We start from the raw sequence: 16913 nt of genomic DNA on the forward strand, positions 1-16913 counted from the left end.
ACATAAGAATCAAAAAAAGCTGAATTTCAAATCGCAAGGGGCAGAAATCAAACACACTTGAATGAGTTATCGCCAAAAATAGCTGCAGAGTCACATTAACCACATTTTAATCGGGCTGAACAGCAAGAAGCTAATTGATAGATCAGTCAGCTTATAAAATGCCAAACAAAGATAAATGCCCACTGCCTCCTAAACGCCCCGAGCAATATCTTCCAATTATTTTTCTGAACCATTATTTAATTTACAATGACATGAAATATTAGACCCAAGCTAATCTATTAATATGTTTGAGAGCCTGCAGACTGCAAATGACAGGGTGTTTTTACTATAGCAAACATCATTAATAAATGGTAAACTGATAGCTAAGTAGCTGTTAAATGAGCGATAATGCTACCATCTAAGAACCTATTTTGATGGTTACTGTAAAGTTCCAGCTGATGTTTATAAAACATCAGAAGAGGTGAATAAGTCCCATGTCGCGTACATATAAACACTGCTGGATGGTGATTTTAAAGCTAAAGCTAAAGTTAAAGTTACACAGGTGAGGGCAAGCAGACAGCATTAAGATGCATCCACGTTCCTAATTTTTACTCTTTACACAATCCAAAAGGGTGAGTTACAAACAAAATCACCTCTTATATGGTTTTACTTTGAACTAGGCTGGAAGAATGCTTGTTTTCCATTGGGGTCATGGGCTCAGGAGGTGGAGCAGGTCATCTGCTTATTGGAAGGTTGATTGTTCAGTCCCTGGCTGCTCCAGTCTGTGTGCCAAAGTATCCTTCGGCAAGATACTAAACTCAGAGCTGTTCCTAATGCCTTCACTGCGTGAGTGCTTGGGTGAACATTAGATAGAAAGCACTTAGAAATAGAAAAAAAGTGCTTGGGTGAATGGGTCGTGATGAAGTGTTTTGACTTATATACACAAGAACCTGTCCATTGACCATGCTGATTATTTGCACTTCTAAAGGGACTGACTTGCTTCAGATGACCAGTTTTAAGCAGTTCATCCATTGTTGTGTTTTGTTTTTGCTAGCTTTTTGGTTGGGAGCAAAGGCCAAAATGAGTTGCTAAGGTCAACATACAACATGCTACCCCTCTTAAAAAATGCAGAACCATAAAAAGATGATTAAGCATAACTGATGGAGAAATGGGAGCAACATTAATCTGCTATACAGCTGTTCTATTTGGCACACGGGTAATAGGATGTACGGCAATATAACACATCGATCCATCCACTCATCCATCATCCACACCCTTTCATGCTGTTTAAGGTCACTGGGCTTGGGCTTTTTCCCAATGGGAGGCGGTGGCAGTGTGGACAAGTCACCAGTCTATCACGCTGTCACTATTTCCCAGAATCAATCAAAGTCAAGTCAGCAGTTTCCTATATTTCAAATATAGAACAGGGTGTAATGGATTGGCAAACCAATAACATATCTACTGCTGTTACTTAGTGTCAGTTACTTAGTAACCATCTGTTACTTGGTGACTAATTTGTACACGTCACGCACTAAGCAATGTGGGAGAAGTCAAAATGTTTAATCTGGTCACCTTGCCATCAAAAGCATTGACATTTCGACCACTGTAGAGAGAGCAGATGGTCAGAAACATACAGTACAGATGGCTTAAGCCATTTTCACACATGCACTGTAGCCCCAGATATTACTCAACGTCAGTGGATATGAGAAGTCCAGTGCAGTTGAATCAGCCGTTAGACTGTATTTAATCTATCAGCTTCCTAGTAATAATACTGTGTAATTTCTGATTGTGAGAACAGCTTCAGCTGGCGGTCTACCAATCATGAGGTTAGTGGTTTGATCCCTGGTTCTTCCGATGACCGCATGTTGAAGTGTCATTTGGCAAAACCCTTAACTGAAAGAAATCAAAGGCATAAGGAGAATGTACTATGAATGTGTGTGAATACGCCCTATAGCAAAAAGGGTTTTTGGTGCTCAGTTAGAGATTAGATATGCAGTTAGCTTACCAAGAGTAACCCTGATTACAACTAACATGTTAAAAAGCAAATGATTAGCTTTAGCTCTTTTGGCTTCACATGCTTTTCTTAGATTGAAACATATGGGTCAATAATTCTGTCAGTTACATACAACATAAAAAAAAACCCTGCAAGGTTTTATTATGACTAGCTGCAGGATTCGTGTCAACCACATCTCTGTTCTCTCATCTCACCACATAACAGTGGGGATCTTATCTCTCTATTCTCTCAAAATTGATTTCCTTCCCTGTTCCCTTCTTTGTCTGCCAGGATAGGATGTCACTACTTGAGTTGCATTGATATAATGAAATCACTGAGCAAAAAAGAAAGGAGAAAAAATGTACAGCTTGCGCAAGTGAGAAAAATGAACCAGGGGGAGGAATTAACATGACCAAGTCTGCAAAATTGCCCAGTATGTTTGTGTGATTGCTGTGTGAAGCTGAAACAAATAGCCTGACTGTTGTAACGCGGTTGCCTAAGAGTCATTATTTTTCAGGCTTTCTTTTCCCCTCCTAATTGCTAATGTGCAACCGTTCTTTGTTCTTCTTATTCCCCCACTATCCAATTTGTTACAAATGCCTGTGTTGCCTCTTTTTTCTCACAATACCCCAAAATGGCACAATAAATAGTTGAGAGTATGAATAAACAAGGTAGTTTTTATAGACGACAAACATGCCAAATACACCCCCCCACCAGCTCGAAAAAACCCAATAAACAAAATGTAATAACATTTTAATCTCATAACAAATTAACAAATATCACATACAAATAAGACAAATTCATCCAGACTGGGGATTTGTTAAATATATATAGCATTCCTCCTTTTCTGGGCTGCAGACAACTTCCAATTCCCTGCTATCACACAGAGACTCTGCAGAGCTTACAGCTTTTCTTCCCCATCACGATAATGCCTGCGTAACCACTCTCTTACATACTGTCAGTGCCCTCTATGCACAGTGTTCCCATTAATCACATACTGGGAATGATGCCTGGAAAAAAATGGACAGAATTTTCTGTGACTGTAGATAATAGAAATTCCCAGCTCGCTCTGGCAGTGCTAACAGAAGGCACATGAAAGGCACATTTTGAGCTGTATAGTAAAATGGTCATTTATTGTGTCTTGGGGCTTTTTTAAGTCTATTATTAATTCACATGTGGCTATACTTTTTTCCAGAATGTCATTCATAATTAGGGCTTTCATAATTCAGCATTCAATGGTCATTCTTATTACAACTGTAAAGAAACCAGTGTGCTCATTGTAATGTTATAGAACAACAACAGCAGGACTTCTGTTCCTGAGTTCTCGGGCACATTTCCTCACATTTGAGAAACCAGACACAGCTGGAAAGTTAATAAAATACCCAATCTGCTTTTTTTTTAACTGAATGAAGGTTCCAACATCTATGCTGTTAAGCTGGATTTAACAGCTACAATCTTAGAACCTGCTTAACTCTTTAATAAATTTCAAAAATCAGTCTAATCTGATAATCTGGCGATATGAGACGTGTGCAAGCAGTTTAGAGGTCTGTGGCAAGACAACTAAATCTCTAGATTAACAGCAAACACATGAAATTCATCTAGCATTTCTATGCGAATCGGTTAGATGGGTCAAACGTGAACTCTGAGCTAAAGCTAAAATTTGTAGATGTCCGAGTCTGAATTTGTAGAAATCTGAGACAGCCAAACACACAAAGAATAAAGACAGACACAAAAGTTCTGATTCAAGAACCAAGTTTAAAGCGTGGAACCATGCTGGGCTCCACTTTGCAAACCAGTTCAATAATATGTAGCAGATTTTCATTTTTCAGCTCGAATAGGTTCAGAAAAAATTATACATATACATTTACCTTAAAGTTTTTAGCATTTCATTTATTTATTATATATATTTTTGTCCATGTTATTTACAGTGATCGACATGTGTGTGGAGTGGTATGTGACATTTTTTCCTCTTTATTTCATTTTCTTTCACTTGTCCCTTGCACAGCTCATTACAATTGACATGGTTCCGATATGTGAAGCTTTATTTTCCTAGTAGAAGCGCATTTATCCCAGTGAGGGAGTCACTAACTCTTCTGTGTCGACCAAAACACACGCAAAAGCAGAAGACTGAAGTAGAGTAAAGATAGATACCGTACTTTAAATCCTCTAAGCTGAGTGATGGAGGACGTCACAGCCAGTGTTCACTTCCTATCTTTGCCATCTCATCTCCCTTCCTCCTGACCTTTATCAAGAACCAAAATTCAAGAAACACCATAATAAGGAATGTAAAAAATGAATAAGACAGACAGAGTGACAGCTCAGAGAGTGCAAATGAGATTTAGATATTGTTGTGAATATAGATGGGGGGCTGCAGAAGGATGCTGGCCACACATGCCACATTAGGAGGCATGATTATCCATCGGGATTACACTTTAATCAATCTAAAGTACTAGTCCCTGTCTGCCACTGTACTAATCCCATCAAAGGGGGGCTCTTTCTGCCTGTCAGCTTATCCCCTTCCCATTCACCACCATGTTAAACACCCCATAAAGCTGTATGTCAAGCATCAGCTGGGCTTCCGCATGGAAACATCAGGACCCAGCTGAGCAACACTGGATCCAATCCACCAACAATTCATACAAGATGACAAAAGACAAGATTTCCACATTGTGGGGCAAATTAAATGCTGCAATGTAGTTTAATGTAAAAAACAAAACAAAACGTAAAAACAACATTTGCCTTCATTGTGTTCAAAATGTTTCATTAAAGTCATGAGAGGCAATTTAATTATAGACAAGGTGATGTAGCAATGTAACGCACTTGATCAATTAATCACCTATTAAAAATAATTGATTGTGAATAAAAAGTCATTCATAAAAAGGTCAAACATTTCCTGACTTGAAATATTCCGATAATAGAGTTTCCTGCTTGTTTTTCTTTGTTTCGTATCAGTGTAAGTTAATTGTTTTTGGAATTTGGACTTAACCACATTACCACAACTGAAAATATTTGTAAGTTGAAGCTCTAATAATATCGGCATTGTGTATTTGTGTGTGACAGAACGAAATGCAGAGCCTTTATTTCCAACAAGCTAAATGCATGTAACTGCATACTCACCCACAGGGAGATCAGAGGGAGGCACACATACTCTTTTTAAAAAATTAATCTAAAATTCACTGTCACGGTTTTCTGGTAACTGACTTATCCTGGTTATTTTTGAGGTGCACACCAACAGACAGAATTGGTTTGGAATCTGACGAATGACCCAGCAGCACCAGGGCGATGTGTTTGAATTTAAAAAAAAAAAAAAAACACTGGCAGAAGCCGGAGAAACAAACCTAAACGCATGCATTCATTTCAGTGCGCATGCACGCTGCACTAGTAGGACAGCCTATGTGTTTATGTGTATCTGTGATAAAAACCCCACTCTGGAGTCTTTCATCTCCTCACTGGCAGCTTCACTCTCACACAGCCCTAATGAATGGATGGAGAGAAAGAGCAAAGAAGCAGAGGGAGAAAGAGAGCACGCGATGTGAAAGGAAGATAGAAGCCACTGAGGGGTGCGTAAAAAGAAAGACTTACGAGCTTACGAGCATTCAAGATAAAAATAACCCAAGAGCCAGGAAGAGAGAGAAAAATATTGTGCTCTTTTCATCAGACCTTTCTCCATCCATTTGTGTATGCATGTGTGTTTATCTGTGTGTGTCTGCATGGTATTAAAGCTCAGAGGGAGGATGAGGGAGGGAAGGAGGATCATGTTTTCAATGTTGATAAAGAAGGCAGATGAGTGCAAGCCCATGCATAGTGTACACCGACGCATATACAGAAGATACAGGTTAACCATAAATCTACGGGCAGATAAAAAATAGAGATGTGCAGGTTATCTAGACAGCCTCTATCTTTACACAGTAAACAAACACACGGCAAGACGCTCAGATAAAGACGCATCAGGACCGGACTGAAGAGACAGGCTAAATATTACCCATCTGCTCGTTCCTGGTGGCAAATTGGGTTCATTATTCAGGCTAGTTACTTCTCTCCATACTAAACCACAGTTGGCACGCGTGTCCCAGTTGAAATGGTTAGGGCTAAATCTGGGGCTCTGGGTTGTGGCCAAAGTGCTGCACTGCAATGAGAGATTTGAAGAGGCTTAGTCAGCTGCAGACAATGCACAGTGCTCGCATCATGACACAGAAAAACAAAGCGTCAGTGGGTCACTCTTGGTTTCCTTTTGTGCCATGATGCAGGCTGGAAAAGCATGTGTCAACTATAGCAGTCTACTGGGAAACTGCATGGCCACACAAACTGCGATGATAGTAGTAGCATCTGTTCTATAACTGTAATGTTTTTTCCAGTTTTGATGCTAATATGTCAAATGTATAATGCAAGTCTATCTAGAGATATGTCTAATTATATCTTTGGTTTAAAATCTGTGTTGTTTTGTAAAATAATTGTTGATTTCCAGCCTTAATTATGTATGAGGGAAGATTATTGTTAAATTAATTTTTCAAACTCTAAAAGCATTTTGCCTTTTTAACCTCACAGTGATTTTTCTTTTAGTCCCAAAGTGCTGGAGTAGGTGCCAACGCAACGCTGTGTCCGTCACATCCAAAAATCTCCATATGGCACTGCAAAACCAGCCTAATGAGTAAAACCATGCTTAGCTCTCTGAAGATGTACTTAGAAATGTTGTTGTATTTAATCATAAATGTAAGTCGCAGTGATACTTTGACTTGCTTGTAAAGGACCATGACAGAATATTAGGACCACATAAAAAAAAGAGATTAAAGGCAAAGTAGAAGTTTGACTTTTTTCACAAGATTTTACTCTCAAACGAACATTAATAAAACTCAAATCCTTCTAATATTCTTTTCTAACACTCTTTATTACAAAATTAAAAGTTAGTAGGAAGAATATATTAATAACGCGGGGAACAGGAATATGGACATTGCGCTTTATCATTGTGCAATAAAAATAAAAGCAAACTGCATCCAGGACAGAAACAGCTGCATACTACTTAAACTACTAACAAAACTTCAGCAAGAATCTGCACAGACAACATGCTAACACAAAGCGAGCCAAGAACCCCAAATTACATAAAAGCTGAGTGTAAGCAGACCCCAGCCCAGCAGCCAGAACCAGAACTTCAGTGATGAGCAGTCAGGCTCACAGCCTCCATCTCTACCTGTTCACGGTTTTTATATAGAATCACTATGGCATTCACGTTTATAGCATTTGGGCTTTACTCATTGTACTGAGAAAAGAGAAAGTAATGTAACAAGTAGAGAGAGAGAAATTAAGTAAGGTACTGCATTAATTTTGAGAAAAGTAACAAGTAACATGTAATACATTACTATTCTAACAACCCCAATACTGGTGTTGAGTAAATGGTGCTTAGAGAAACATACATTTGGCTAACTGTGGCAAATAGTAGACACAAAGTCTAACAGTAGTAATGCAACATAATTGTAGCAACTTGAAATGCTAATATAAAAAAAAAATTAAATATCAGATGCTCACTGCATATATTTGTGAAGCGCATAACGATGTGCAGGACAACTGCAAATTCTCCATGCCTCTCTCTGGACAAGTACACTACAGGTTGTCAGTCTGCACCCTGCTCATGAAAGTCTGAAACATTTATTCCATTTTATGGTTACACTAATTCACACTGACAGCTGGCCAAGCTGCTTAATTTGAACAGGAAGGTCTTCTCCATCCATTCCAAATATGCGGTGCAACCAGTGATCATAGTGGCGAGGAAACCAATTTACTCTGAGGTTTGGTCCCGGGCTCGGATGAGAGTTTCATTAATGTCACAGAGGAAATACGACAGTGGAGTGACGAAAGGCACATCATCGAGTAGTATGCTGGTGAGACCCGAACCCTCATTAAAGAAGTCAAATATATCAAAGATGCAGATTCTCCTCTCCCTCTCCCTCCTCTTTTCAACCGTCACTGGCGCCTTCTCATCTGCTTCCTCTGTCTATCCCCAGTCTGTCTTTTGGCCTGCTTCCCTTCCTTTATCTCTCTGATCTGATTTGCTGGATAAAAATGGGAAAAAAATGAGCTACCTCAGTGTTTCAGGAACCCATGGCTGACTGATGGAAATATCTGATTTGGAGGCATACATACAGGCAGTCAGAGATACGGGGAAACATGGCCTCTGGAATGCAGTAATGACAATCTCTCTCACTCTTTTTTTTTTACCCATTCATTCCTTTAACATCTCTCCACCCAGCTTCTTCCAGCTGACATGGGAGGAGAGCTGAAAGACGGATTTTGTCTCCCACGTCTCATCACCTCTTCCTCATCCTATTCACTCTATGCTTTCTATTTTTCTCCACCATTCCTCTACTTTCTTGCTCTTTCCTCCCCTCATTGTTTCTGCATCTTCAACAGGAGCACCATATCATACATCATACGTCTGCCCCCCCCGTCTCCTTTCTCATTATGTCCGTTTTTCACATGCTGCTTACAGTAAACACTCGGCAGGAACCTATCTGTCAAGCAAAATGCTTTCTAGCAGCAGGATGAAAGGCGTGCGGCGCTGATTTGAAATCAGGGGCTATCTGTTATCTGATTGGCTATGCTGTCTGTGTGGATTTTAGTTACCGGGGAGAACAGGGAGATAATGGCACCGTGTCAGCAACTTCTGGCATTCCGCAGGCCGTAAGAAAATGGAAAACGACAGCTAGTCAAACTTTTGAATGTTTATAGAGAGTTTTGGGGGATTTGGTGAAGTGAAATTGGAATTTCAGTTTCTATTTCTTTGTTTTTTACCAAGACACTGGAAAATGAATGCTTACAGTTTCAGTGAGCATCACATTGTGAGATGTCAGGAAAATTTGAATTTATACTGTACAGATCTATGGAGATTATGTGATCCGTACAAACTTTTTGGTGTGACTTTGTGGCTGAATCTTTGTTGTTCCTGTACAGTTAAACCACAGTGACGGCCATCATTTGTTCATAATCACAGCTAATGTTCACACACAGCTCATCAGAGAGCTGTCTGTGAACTTTAGATCTTCATATCTTTCTAACTGCAGTTGGCCCGGTTTGTGCCTGAGCATCCACGGCTACGAGTGCGCCAACGCGCTCTTGCAGATCACTATTTTTGTCTTGCAGCTTAATAAAATAATTTCCCTTTCGAATAGTGAATTAAAGCTGTAATTATTTGTTGCTGGCAACCTATTTGCTTTCATGAAGAGCTGTTTAACTAACCCCTAATTTTAGCCTGTCCTTAATCCCTTTATCCTTTGATTTTGTTTGCTGCCAAAACATTTTTTAAAGGATGTCATTTGGATTCAATCTCTACTGCTAAGTATATTTGGAGGAGCTGGCTTTAAAAATGAAAAGTGGCTTCAAACACTTGGCCCTGAGTGACAGTCAGAAAAGGCCCTTGCGGATGCAGTCCTGCTGATTAGAGTTATTCATGGCGGGTGTGCCTGTTCAAGTGCTGCAATCTTGCCTGATTGTGTCACAGTGACACCTGTGCCTTCCCCGCTCCCCCTCGCCACACACTGCTGACTTGCTTTTTGAAGTCTGTGCTGAGGTTCCACATATCAGGGGCATTAGTTGAATTTGGGGATACTGAGGGCAGTAAATGATACTCCAGCCGCGTCCTTTAAATTTCCCCTCTTTTTCCACAGTGCTTGGAAAGGGAGTGCTTCATCAGAAGCAGATCTATACATTTGTGAAAGGCAAACATCGAGCGGCAGCTTAAGAATTCCCAGCACAGTTTTCTACACATATCTGATAAGCCTAATGTTACTACAGCAGCAGGTTTCCTTTGATCTAAAGCTTCGATTTCCCTGCCTCTTACCTGTTGCCTGCCAGCTGTTGATGTTCTGCCTGCCAAGTCTGCTGTGTTTGTTAGCCTGATCCTGCCGCCTGTCACCGAATCAAAGTGTTACTCACTATGAACTGCCACTATTTCTGAGCTAATGTGACAGGCTATTCGACCTGTGTATACATGAAGCCATGTTTGCCTCTAACACACATTTTTTTCCATTGATTGATCGCGTATATGGAAATTTTAAATGGTCTTTTTTTGCCATTTTTTATTTACTAAGTATTTTTTGTCGCCCCTGAGAGTTAAATTAAATTTTATAAGTTGTATGCAATCTTGATTTTCTCAAAATTCAGTGGGAATACAGGGGGAGCTCTTGTATTGTGGCTAAAATGATGCTATCCATGACTAGCAGACACATTTTGCCCTAATATGACGTTTTGGCATGTATGCGTGAGCCAGATGTGTCCCAAAAACCACGAGCCAGACTTGACCTGGGTCATGGAAGGTGTGCCTAAATGTGACAAAACACCTGACAGCTGGTCTATAACAGGTGAACCTGTGGTCAAGCCCCAGAAGCTGGATTACTTTGAGTCAACACAGTCAATCAAGGTCAAATGTGGCCACTAGAAAAACTTCAGACGTGGGGACACATTTGGCCCAAACATTCAATGCTATGTGAGAAGAGAACGCTGAGTGAACACTTTTTGAACAAAAGTATCCGCTTGTTTTGTGACTGGGGGAAATAAGTGTTTTAGCAGTTCTGGCAAAATGCTGATAGGAGCTGAAACGCACAAACGCACACTCAAAGGTGGGGGAGATGGCCAAGGTTGAGGCTCATTAAATCCCACTCATGCAGCAGCTCCAATGAGGACAAACACCCTGCAAAACCGACAAACTCACACGAGAAATTTTCTGACCGCAATGAACGCACACAAACACACCTCTAACATCTCATGGCTTATGCATGCGTGTGTGTAAATTAACACTACATACATCAGCAGTGTGATTTCACACGTTCATACACAACCATAAACTCACATACAGTGCATGCAGCACCAAAGCATTCATCTGTTGATCTGCATTCCAAAGTTTCATGTAACTTATTATGGGATGTGAAGGTGGGAAGAACATCAAACAACTGTTCTGAACACACACACACACACACACACACACACACACACACACACACACACACACGTTGGATTCTTTTACACAGAAAAACTCTTCAATCTCACCTGCTACCCATCATCTCACTTCTTCTTTATCCCATCTTTGTTTCATCTATGCCTTTCATCTTTACTCCTATAACCTCAAACGTGTCAGTTTTTAACGCCAGGGGAAAGCGATATGTACATTAGACACAACATGAGGTGAGCCTGCATCTGTAATCTGTACGTGTGTGCCAGTGTGTGGGGCATAGCTAGAACAAGAAGATGGAGAACAGAGAGGGTGGAAAAGGCATAAGGACAATTTTCTCTTTGGCTTGCAGACAAGAGGCATAAAATTTTCATTAGAAAAATGAGTCGTTAGATAGAGAAAGCATGTGTTGTGGTTGTCCTGAGAGTAGTGTTGGGGATTTCGAGCACAAGACAGACATAAAAACCATCGCTCGGTTCTCAAAGGTTCACAGAAGCGTACTCTCAAACACTTGGAGGCGTTGCACGTTCACATTCAGAAACTTCTGTGACAAAACAAAGAAAAACTGACTTAAAAGCCCACACACCTGCAGGCATGGTGGAAGACACAAGCAGCAGGAGAACACAAATGCAGATAACCTTTAAATGAATGGAATCTATATATAATGTGTAACAAAGAGGGAGATATCTTAGATGTGGATCTATTCATCAAACGCATACTCTGAGAAATAACAAGAAGACTGACATGTCTCTGACATCTGCAGTGCCACGCTGCTGCTGCTGCTGCTGCTGTTTCTTGCCAACAGGAAGCATGGGTCTGCTGCCACTGCAGTTATGCAAATGGAAGATACCAGTTGTGCCTGGTTTAAAGTGCCTGCAACAGTGGTGTGTGTTTGAAAATTTGTTTTTTCTCCAGGATCTCTTTTTTTTTTCTCCCCAAATAACTGTCCATAATCCAAAGATACTGAGCTTGAAAAGTAGCTAACCATGAACACAGTGACTGTAGCTCAGGAGGTAGAACAGGTCATCTACTAATTGGGAAGCTGGTGGTTGAATCCCTGGCTGCTCCAGTCTGAATGCCAAATATCCCTGGGCAAGATGCTAACCTCAAGTTGCTCTCCGATGAATCCATTGGAGTGTGGCTGGGTGTGAATGTTACACAGAAAGCACTTAAGCATAGAAAAAATAGCTTGTATGAATGGGTGAATGAGGCATGTTGTATAAAGCACTTTGAGCGATTGGGTAGAATGTGCAATATGTAAGGACCAGCCAACAGTTAACTTTGCAATCTTCTAAGGAAAAATTAAACTCTGATACTCTTCCACATATTCAAATCATGTGCAGTTGTGGTTAGAAGTTTCCGTACACTCATCAGGGTTTAATCGGCTATTTATAAAAAAAAATACAGAGTCCAGGATCATCGGTTTAAACAACTGTATGTGTGCCAAGGTCTGGAAGAAGATCCAAATTGTCACTGTCAGATGAGAGGAAACTGGTTAGGATGTTTAGAAACAGAAACATTGAGCTACTTAGCCACAATGGCATGTTCAGAGATGGAAGGTTAGCCATTCAAACCTAAGAACCAGTTGGTACCAACTGTACCAACGGTCAAGCAGTTTTGCTGTTAGGTGTGCTGGTACATTGTACAAAGTGGATGGAATAATGAAGGATGGGGACTACCTACAAAATCTTCAACTTCACCTGAACACAACAGCTAGATGGTTGAAATTAGGCGTTTCTGGTGTGTGACAATGATCCCAAACACAACTCAAAATTGGTTTTGGACAAAGTTTTTGGAATGGCCTTACCGAGGCCCCATTCTCAACCTTTCTTGAAAATTTGTGGACTACGCATAAAAGCTAGGAAGATGTCAGAAAACCAACGAATTTAAATGCAACCTACCAATTCAAATATTTGCCAAATATCCAGACAGAATTATAACTTGCTAAGGTAACCAGATATTAGTCAGGCTGTATATATATATATATACTTTTGATCCCGTGGGGATGTATGCTGTACAGTTATTCCACCTTGTAAAAAGAATGGTTCAAAGATATCATTAAAAGCCAAGAATTACCATCAAATTTATGCCCATGATGAGTGCATGTAAACTTTTGACCACAACCGTATCCTTCCATATACTCTTCTACTGCATAGCTGTGGTTTGCCCATAATCCCTCATCATCATTCATGCTGTCAGCAAGAGCAGTAGGAGTCAATGTAATTCAGTTAGCAAGCTCACATGGAACAAACTTGTGGATGCAGAGTATACAGACAGCTGATAATTGAAGTCTAAACACTGGTCGCATCACTCAATGTAAGCATACATTAAGTGCAGCACAGTGAAGGCTGTGAAGTGACGGCAATGAACTTCTATTTGAGGAAAACATATAATCACAGCCTTCAGGTGGCTGATTGGGTGGGACTGAGATCCATGACATGCTCGAAAGGTTCAGAGCAAGCTTTAAATATACGGTACTTGCTTGTAAGCATTGCCCATACACAGGTAAATGCAACTGCTTTTATACAAATCAAAGGAAAAGGTTTGTATAAAAGGCATTTATATAAAACATGCAAATGCCAGTAATGCCACACACTTTCATGCCCCTTTTACACATCTGGCCAATTACAGGTTAATGTGGTGGCATCAGTAATTGCAAACTGAGTGGTAAAGCAGTGCATGCGCTGCACAGACAGCTTCACTAGAGCACTGTACTGCAAATTATGCAATGCAATCAAAGGCCAATTCATGTTTCAGAGAGTAGAGTGTGTCACGTGATAATAGCAGCGGAACTTCAGTGGATGGAAAGCTTTGCTCTATCTCAGTGTCTACTGTGCACACCAAAAACACAATCCTCCCAAGAACTTCACAGTGCATCCACACATCTTATAAGTAAATATTCTGAACAACAAAACATTATTCCTTGATTAGAACACACATGAGCATAAAGTCATGCATACACAAAACCTTGGCCTTTCACAGGGAGTGGTTACTTCTAACAACACTCCAACAGGAAGTTCCTGCCTCCTGCATCCAGCCAATTAAAACACAGTATTTGGCAATGAAATTTCCATTAAGGAAGTCCCACGTTCCCTTCAGCAGTCTTGACTCCACTCACGACAGACTCTGTTTTTTCCTGCCTGTCAATGCCAGGAATCCATTAAGAATCAGTGGTGGGGATACTTAAGGGAGGGAACAATGTAAGGATGGACAAAGCCATTGTTGGTCCTTGAGAAATGTCCTGCTGGTTTGAACCTTGAATCTTTACCTGAAAATCCATCTGTATGTTTTTTCACTTTTTATCACAAGGTAAGTACATCATCAACGTCTGAGGGGGTGAATCTAAAATGCAAGTGCCTAAGTTTGATAATCGCTTTAAGCATTTACTTATAATATGATCACATTATAAGGTATTTTGTTTAGAAAGCTCTTATTGCTGCCAGCTGTGTTGTAATGACTTGAAAACTTCTGTTTCCTTTCTGATAACATTAGAAACCTTATCCCCGGGCTTGTTCGCAGTCCGTACTAGCAAATACAGCACAATTAAAAATATGGGTAAGTATTTGGTGAGGTGGGTGGAGGACAGCGGTGCCGTGAAACGCTTTGAATGTGTCGTCTTGCTGAAAAATGAAAACCAGGGCCAGTGTCCCCCACTCACCCCGAAAACCAAAGAACAAGAACAAGCCTTGCTGTATTGTTCCTCTGATCTCCACAGTCCCACTCAGCAAAGAACTGCAGCCCACCTCAGTGACCCCTGTCCAGCTAAACTCACCCACTCAGGCATCCACCATGGAAACTCTACAAAAACACACACACCATTGTGAAGCTCAGTAACAATACTCGCATAACCCATTGTTTTTCCAGGACTGGACTAATTCCTGTTGCCATATATCTATGAAAAGATTATATTACAAAAAAAAGATCATCTTAGGAATAATGTTATTTAAATTTTAACAACAGCTTGAAACCCTTTCAGATCTCAGTTTGAAACTGACATCACCATGACACAGATATAAAAGAAGAAACAGAGAAAGGAATCAAACAAGGAAAGTTAAAAGCAGGCTCTTTAACACAGCTACTGTCACAACATGCATAGGAAGGGGTGGTCAGGTATGACTGTCAGCACAAAAGAAAGCAAAGCATAAACGTTAGATGTCTGATGAATCACCAGCTTTCTGCAAAGCACTGAATCTGTTGCAGATTGCCTTGATCACCAAAAAGAGGCTCTTCAATGTGTGGAGGGAGTTGCACTGGAAATACAAATACCAGACTTTAATCGCTAATAATCTGCATCTGCACAATATCCCAGCAAAGCATAAAACAGCTAATGGTGGATTTATCCAGGGATGTGATACTCTGTGATGGAGTGATGGTGACCAATGAGTCGCGCCTGTAAACAGACGTTGATACGAATAACACTGATCTGAACGGCTTCAATTAGTTTACCAAAAGACTCACACTGATAGAGCAAATTGTTTCAGTCTGTAGTTAGACTGCTCACAGATCTACACCAGCAAACATGCCTTTAAGCACAAAACGTGCTTTCAGGGCAAAGAAAGAAATCTGCCTACCTTGGCGCTGACTTCATGGCTGGCTTGTGTCCAAAAATGGTCTGGATCCACCTCAGCCAATTCGTGAACGTCTGCGGCCAAAGTGCTGACTTCTACAAAAGTCTCCATTTTCAAAGTTGATAAAGTTGCACATTTTTCATTTTATTTGTACTTTCAAATCCTTTTTTTTCTCTTTTATATATTTTTTTATGAGCACGTCTGAATTTTTAATGCATTTGTTCTTAATCTGTTCACAGCAGCACTCCAGATGAACTCTGCTACTAAAGGCAGCTGAAGTGCTAACTCATCTAAACTTTTGCAAAGAGTTATTGTTTTGTAAAATAGTGCAGTCTGTGCACAGCTGTGGTTTGCAGATCAGAAATGCTGAGGGCACAGAGTATACACACACCTCTGGCCCTTTGTGAACTTTACCTTCTGCTGACTCTGATAGCAGGGAATACACCTCCAGCGTCAGGATATCAACACGCTGCGAGAGAGCGCTCAGAAAGCGTGGCACAGCTGAGGAATAGTATGTCAACAGAGAATGAGATTAGTAGTGCTGTCCCTGGGCGTTCATTCAGCTGGTGCATGTGTGTGTGCGTTCTAACTCTTAGTGCTTGTGTACTGTATCAGTGTGTATTCTCAGCAAGGGGTTTTTGGCTTCTTTGACTGCTTAGGAGTCCCTCTCCCTCCCACAGCAGTGCTAAGAAGCCCTAAAGCTCCTTACCCACAACTCTGCCACTTGTTTGATGAAAGCACATCTTTTTTAAACACTTTGAATACTGTGGACATAAACAAATCAACTTTGTGCCCCCCTGCATTGGCTTAACCTCAAACACGCATAAAAGGAAGTGTTTTTGACAGCTCACACAAACTCAACTGATTCTTTTTGTTTTTGTTCCTGGCTCTGTTTTGTCTTTGCATTGCATTGTTTGCTACAGTATGAAATTAGACACCCTTATCCTTTTAAGCAATCAACTTGATGCACACATTTGTACACAAACACGCACACGCTGTGTGGGCCAACAAAGACATTTATGGGTTTGGTGAAGTCTTCGGAAAAGTCAATGGAACACAAGGCGGGTCTGGGCCCACGCTGGAGAGTCGGCCCAGTGGCAGAATGGCTGCTGTGTTGCCTGGGATTACTCCTTATCCCCTACCCAACCCTGTTGCTGGTCACTGGTCAGTTTTTTGTTTCCTGTTCTCATGCTGTCCTCCTATAGCCCAGCATGAGTAGAGGCCTCTTTTTTTCCTCTTGTACTTTCCCATTGTAGTGTACATTTCAGTGTTTTTTCTGTAATGCTACCGTTCTCTGACTTGTATCCTCATGTGATGTCTGTGTTGTGTGTGTATGGTCGGGGGGCGGGTTCATTCCACTGCAGGGCAACCTGCCACTGCATGTGGCAAATAAAATTTGAACTTGAACTTGGATGTGAAATTCTGGAGAACATAAACC

General features: G+C 40.7%; 1 protein-coding gene across 2 annotated transcripts in view; it reads right to left on the reverse strand.

Moving 5' to 3' along the window:
• Window positions 1-16913, reverse strand: part of kank4 (KN motif and ankyrin repeat domains 4) — a 106245-nt gene that overhangs the window by 82439 nt on the left and 6893 nt on the right. The gene's annotated exons all lie outside the window — the stretch shown is intronic.

The sequence above is a fragment of the Astatotilapia calliptera genome, chromosome 17 (assembly GCF_964374335.1).
Source record: "Astatotilapia calliptera chromosome 17, fAstCal68.1, whole genome shotgun sequence".
NCBI classification, from domain to species: Eukaryota; Metazoa; Chordata; class Actinopteri; order Cichliformes; family Cichlidae; genus Astatotilapia; species Astatotilapia calliptera.